Source organism: Empidonax traillii, unplaced genomic scaffold (assembly GCF_003031625.1).
Source record: "Empidonax traillii isolate 1590-97213 ecotype Southwest subspecies unplaced genomic scaffold, ASM303162v1 scaffold144:size1428860, whole genome shotgun sequence".
NCBI lineage: Eukaryota > Metazoa > Chordata > Aves > Passeriformes > Tyrannidae > Empidonax > Empidonax traillii.
In genome coordinates this window covers 1,406,425-1,413,332 of record NW_020955337.1, presented here as the reverse complement: position 1 = coordinate 1,413,332, position 6,908 = coordinate 1,406,425, and the positions used below count along the sequence as shown (strand labels likewise).

Below are 6,908 nucleotides of genomic sequence, written 5' to 3'. Positions count from 1 at the left end.
GGTAATGATCCAAGTGCTGTTCTCAGTAACTCACCATTACTTCAAGTTGCTATTCCCACCTGACAGACTTCAAGATATTAAAAAAAAATCTAAATATAGTAAGTTTTAATAATTAATTAGTAATTAATTAGTAATTTTGCAATAATTTTAATGGCTTAACTATGAAGTGCCACTCACTCTCCAAGTTGTCCAAAGCATTTTTCAGAAGTTTAATCATAAAAATAGAATTTAAACTACATTAAAGAAGCCCAGCAAATTACAAGTTTTGGGTTAAGTGTGTAAATTGCAGATTTGCACACATTAAAACTTCACCAGGGAAGGCAATGCAGACAACTGGATGGAGCATTTGAAAGGGTTAAAAAACTTGAGCTCTGATTCTAGCTCACTGACTTATTTAATCTTCCCATAGCACCTGAGTGAACAGCTCTTGACTTCAGAAAGTATTTCCTGAAACTTCCACATCCCTGTGGTTTGAACCTGGCAGAAACAAACATCAATGTCTAGAAAAACTCAGAACCACAATCAAACATCTGTGTCATATTTTTTTTTCCTTCTATAGTGACATCTGATAAGTAAGGACCTAACTACCTGATCCACAATTGGTCTCAAAAATAAGAAGATTTAGGTGAGAAATGTACTGGGGCATCACTGAAAGGTCATGGGGAAGGTTGTGCCTAGAGCAGGAAAAATCAGAAAACATTGTTTGACTGAGGTACCATGAAAAGCATTATTTAGGCATAGGTCTGGTGATTTGCATTGCTTGAAACCAACCACCAGATTCGATAGAAAAGGTTCTCAAAGGGGCCCACACTAAAAGAATAGTGGAGAGATTTGTAATGTCAAAATGTCACGTGGCAGTATACAGGTCAGAGGAGGATATCTTCCCTGTTGTCCAGCTCCTTTTAAGGATTCCTGTGTCTTGCAGTGCGAAGGTGCCACCGCCTCAGAAATTACTCTTCCCCTTTAGATGCAACCATCATGCCAGAGAGAAAAATATTTCAGAAAGCACAAATGCTGATCCCTTGTAACAGCTGTCACAGCCACGCCTCCTGAGTAAACTGCATTCCCTCGGCAACTTGTGATTGCGTCTTGCGATTAGACTGACTGAAATTATCTCAGTTAAAAAACATGCAAATGGCATCAGGCATAAAGACATGATGGTGGTGGAACAGAGGGCTGTTTAAAGCGAATTAAAAGTGAAAAGTGAAAATGAGCAATCCAGTCAGAGCAGTGTCACTTGTGTTACATAATTTCATATGCAAATTTGTTTTATCCTAAACTGCCCCTAGATGGCATGGACCCACTTAAGCTAAATCTAAATCCTGCAATGTGGAATTACTAGGGACATGGGAAAAATATTATCATCTGAAGAATAAAGTTGATCTGATGGAGAAAGTATATTAACTGCGAGCAGCTTTAATGTGCCTTCTGCAACAACCTGCTGGGAAAGCAAAGTCTCTCTGCTGGGGTACCCAGCACTAGCAATCCTCATTTTCCTGCCTTTTCAAGAAAAGTCTGATGAAGAGAGGCAGTGATGTGTCTGGGCATCATGGTTCTATTCTCCTGCGTACTTCAGACAGAGCACACATACTGGGAAGTGACTGCTCCTTGGTCTTGCTTGGCCCTTTTACACCTAGGGCTGATACAAAGAAGAGTCCTTCACATCAACTGCCTCGATTTCCAGAGATCTGGAAGCCATCGTTTTTTCAGTGGGAACCAGGAAGAACAGAGCTGCATTCTTCCTTTCACCTGCAAGAACCTTCTCTGTTGTCCCCATTTTTCACTGGTGTCTGCACAGTATAATGTCTTAAATGTGGAAATACACAAGGTAGCAAGAATTATGGATTAGGTGTCAGTAAATAGGGTAAAAAGAGGTTTCAAATTGAACATTCCTTTTATAAATGTGATTTTTGATGAAGTTATATTGCAAGCTGCCACACAACACATTCAGCAAGTGCTTCCTTGCTATCATAAGATATTATTCTGCCTCCAAATTTGATTTGTGTAAGGAGGGAACCAGAGAGTGCCTCATAAATTACATTGTTGACTAATTTGGCCATTGGATTCTGGCATACCAAGGTTGCAAACAATGTTTAGTTGCATAACCTTTAAAAGGTTATACAACCATTATGTCTCATTTCACAGAAAACAGAGAGTCTATTTCTTCCACCTGAGTTTGTTTATTTAATTTCAGTATTTTGGCTTTTAAGAAAAATTTTCACTGTACACTTTCAGTCTCCCTATTTCAGATTCACATTAAGTTAGGCCATTTTAAGAATAGTTATGCTGATCATTTCTACTTCTATGATTTTTCTGTCAAATATTTAGGGTTTCATTCTAGCCTGCCTTGGAAAAATAACAAAACCATTTTGCCTTCTTAAACTGATTAACTGTACTTAGTCCCTTTATAACTTGCACCGCACAATAATAGAGTTAAAACTGTTAAAAACAGAAAGGAGGGATACTGAACTCACCTTTACATATTTTGTATGTGTGTGTATGTTATTTTATTTATTCTAAGGAGTAGTAGTACATGGTATAGAAACACAGAATAATAACATAGGAACATAAAATGGTTTGGAGTGAGAGGGCCTTAAAAAAAAAATCTATTTCCAACCACCTGCCATGAACAGGGACACCTTCCACTAGACTGGGTTGCTCAAAGTCCCATCCAACCTGGTCTCAAACACTTCTAGGCATGGGGCATCCACAGCTTCTCTGAGCAACTTGCTCCAGTGCCTCACCACTCTCACAGTAAAGAATTTCATCCTAATATCTAATCTAAATCTAATCTCTTTCAGTTTGAAGCCATTCCCCCTTGTCCTGTCACTAAATGATCTTGCAAAAAGTTTCTCTCCATCTTTCTGGTAGGCTCCCCTCAGGTGGTAGAAGGCTGCAAATAGATCATCCTCTAGCCTTCTGTTTTACAACAATCCCAATTCTTTTAACCTTTCCTTTCCATCCCTCTGATCATCTCCATGATCCTCCTCTGGACTCGCTCCAGCAGGTTCACGTCCTTCCCGTGGTGAGGACCCCAGAGCTGAATGCAGCACTCCAGGTGGGGTCTCACCAGAGTGGACTAGAAGCGCAGAGTCACCTCCCTCGACCTGCTGGCCACGCTGCTTTCAATGCAGCCCAGGATACAATTTGCTTTTTGGGCTACATATATGTATGTAGACAATTTTTCTGTAGTTTTGGAACTATTTTTTTATCTAAATATGCTTGTGATGAGATATACATAATTTTAAGTAATTAAAAGGTGCAGACAGTAGTCTAGTAGGGAAAAGGCTTGTAGTCCCTGTCACTGCACCTAAAGAGGAAGTAATGTCATCCTATAGGAATCGTAGCACTTATGTAGGGCCTCATGGTTGAAGCTGAAATGGATGAAATGAGCTGCGACTTGCCATTTTATTTTGTGTTTCTTGATGTTTGCAAAATCTCAGACCATTTGTGGATATTCTCTTTTCTTCTACATCAGATCTACAAGGAGGAGTTATTATTCTTTCATGTACATTTTATGGTGCGTACTTTTCAGGCAAAAGGCGTGTGGTAACTTGGACTGAAGTTAGTTAATGTCATACAACTGAAAAATACAGGGTACCTGAGACTCCTTTAGTCGAAAAAGCATACAGCAATGCCAGCCACCTTTTAAAGCTCTGCAAACAATTTTCAAACAATGCCTTTGGTAATTTGTCCTACTGTGATTCCTTAATACTTGAGAGGCATTGGTTTTATATACTATGAAAATGTCATCTTTATTGCCTTCCTAAAGCTTTGCTTTATTGTGACGTCCACAAAAATACTAGAAATCACCTGAAACAATCTAAACAAAACAAAATCTGTAACAATCAAGTAGATAGTATTTTGAGCTGAGCACTTACACTACTATTGTTTCCTTGTATTCACACATCAATCTGGATTTGCCTTCTACTTTTAATCAATGTGTGGAGGTAACATTTTCAGTTGTGTTGTCCCATTGGTGTCCTCTAGGCATCCTTTTCATGACCAGGAATCCAAAGTGTTTCAGCATTATGAATAAGTGCAATTGAAATATCTCTGCATATATTTTTTTCAGATCTCTCACAAAATATATATGGCTGTAAGGCACAGCCAAAAAATGATGACAAAAACTTTTCATCAGTATTAGTATCTCATAGCAGCTAGCAAGCACTAGGTTGAGATTAGGAGAAAACTCAGTAATTTTCTCTTTGTTTTTCATTTCTTATGTCAAAATGAAACCTGATGGACTGCACAGATCTTTTCTCAGGCTTTGTAGCTGGATGCCCAAGTAGGTTGTGACACTGTCTCATAGTGGAGAGGGCTTTTACCTGTGTTCTCTTGTCTCTTACATCATGCATTTTCCTTTTCTGTTCAAAATGTTGGTAATGTTTTATTCTGGCCCTGATTTGGCAAGCATTGCGGGATGGCTATATATTTTGAAGGAAAAGTACCTGCTTGGAACTTCCATTGATGAAACCCTGATCATGCACCACAAATAGATTTAGCAAATCTTTCTAGACCCAGGCCCAGAAAGCACAGTTTTGCCCCCCTCCTGCAGGTTTTTCTGGGAATGTCACCCTGTTTTTTCTCTTGGAAACTGATCGGTGTGACCTGGCCAAGTTAGACACAATTTAGACACTGTTCTTGAAGTCTGGAGTATCAAAACATGAATTTCACTACACACCCCATGCAGTTAAACTGCACACACTCCACACCTATTTGTCCCAGACTTCAACCACTCCTAATCCGTCGGGGCTACCAGATATCTATAAATCATCCTGACCAGTGCAATGTATGGATCAGAGGAGGATTATTATTAAAACCCTATAGTCCATCTTGATAAACTTTTGCTGTACAATATGTTTTGAGTAATGTCTGGAAGTGGCAAAACTCATGCATTGGATGCCTCCCTGTTACACAAATAAATCCCCAGAAGTCTGACACTTTTATTCTCTCAGGGGAAAACTGACAAAGCAGATCAAACAAGGGGCTGCGTGAACCTGTTCTGCTAATGCAGGGACAAGGCACTCAGCTAACATTTGTGTAATGCCTTTCTTGTTGTTTAAAAGTATTTGTGAAAGAAGAAAACAACAAGTTTGCACAGTCTGCAAAAGATAAGAGTTTAAGTTAAATACAAGACTAAATTCCAATGGTAAAATTTACGTTGACAGAAACAGAGAAGTTGGTCCAAGGAAAGAAATGTTGATCCCCCTTCTCCACCCCTTTATAAGATATAATATTGCTGAAACTAAGAAGGCTTGTGACTTGGTAAAAAAAGTAAAGAACCTAGGTGGGGTTCTTTTAAAAATATTCTTAAATGTTTTTTAGTTCTTTGTAAATTCTCTAATTAATTTACAGTCACATTTCAATTTGTATGTATTAAGAAATGCATATTATTAAATGTTGCATATTATCAAATGTGTTGGGTGTGACTGAGATGTACTTAAATTTCATCATAGAGCTTTCCTAGTGCTGTTCTTTACACTTGCAGCTAGAAAAGTGTTGATAACACACTAATGTTTTGTCTGCTGCTGAGCTTTTTTCGCACACCCATCATGGTTGTTTCTCCAAACCACTACTACCTGGCCCCAAGCCTGAAAATCTGGGGGTGGGAAATAGGCTGGGAGGGGACCTACCCAAGACAACTAACCTAAACTGACCAAAGGGATATTCCATACCATATAACAATATGACTCATCAATAAGAGTAAGAAGAGGAGGAAGGAGGGGTGGGGGAATCAATTATTAAGGTGTTTGTCTTCTGGACCAACCACTACCAAAGCCCCTACTTCACAGGCTGTGGCAGATCATCACCTGCTGATGGGAAGTAGAGAATAAAACCTTTGTGTTTTCCTTTGTTACACCATGTGGACCTTGGTTTTCTCTACTAAGCCACTTTTATCTCAATCCATGAGATTTTTGTTTTCTTTCCCATCCTGTTGAGGAGTGACAGAGCTGTTTGGTGGGCACTTGACAGACTCTCGATGGGCTGCAGGTCTTCAAGAACTGCTCCAGCATGGGTTCTGTCCATGAGGTGTAATCCTTCAGCAATGGACTTCTCCTGGATCCATGTCCCCTACAGAAACACAAAAAACTAGCTCCAGCAATGGATTCCTCTCTCCAGGGCCACAAGTCCTGGCAGGAACCTGCTCCAATGTAGGGTCTCAACAGGCTGCATCTTCTTTCAGGGCACATCCATTTGCTGTGGCACAGGGTTCTACACTGAATACCAGGGGGATATCTGTTCTTTCATGGATCTCCATGGGCTGCAGGGTGACAACCTGCATCACTATGGTCCACGTTACAGACTTCAGAGGAATCTCCACTCTGGCACCTGGAGTACCTCCTAGCCCTTCTCCTCCGCTGACCTTGGTGTCTACAGAGCTGTTTCTCTCTCACATTCTAACTTTTCTCTCCCAGCAGTTGTTGTGCCCCTCCTTAAATACATTATCCCAGAGATCTCACCAACATTTCTCACAGACTCAGCTTCGGCCAACGGCAGTTTGGCATTGGATCTGGTTGGAACTGCCTCTGTTGCACACAGGAGCAGCTTCTGGTGTCCCTCACAGAAGCCACCCCTTTAACTGTCCCACTGCCAAAACCTTCCCTTGTAAATACAGTACACATACATTTCACTCTGTGAGAGCACATCTTATGAAAAAACTTCAAAAACCATGAACTTTCTTTACTTGTTTGATATGAATATAAATTGATACCTATAGAACCTAAAGGACTCTTAACATTCAATCATTCCTTCAGGTCTTCTACTCTGCCAAAAAAAAAAATAAATTGAACTCCATCTCAATTATGTATTTTTAATAGCTGTTACTGATCCTTGGCCAGCTGTAATAAAGGCATTTAATAGTTTACTGGCTCACACTCTCATTATTCCAGCTTTGCTAGAGGCAT

At 39.9% G+C, this 6,908-nt stretch overlaps 1 long non-coding RNA gene across 1 annotated transcript; it reads left to right on the top strand.

Moving 5' to 3' along the window:
* The first annotated feature begins 560 nt into the window (after window positions 1-560).
* On the top strand, window positions 561-5,607 carry LOC114057757. Its single transcript, XR_003571296.1, has 3 exons — window positions 561-625; window positions 1,685-1,828; window positions 5,492-5,607. It is a non-coding gene; the product is annotated as an uncharacterized LOC114057757 (long non-coding RNA).
* The last annotated feature ends 1,301 nt before the right edge of the window (window positions 5,608-6,908 follow it).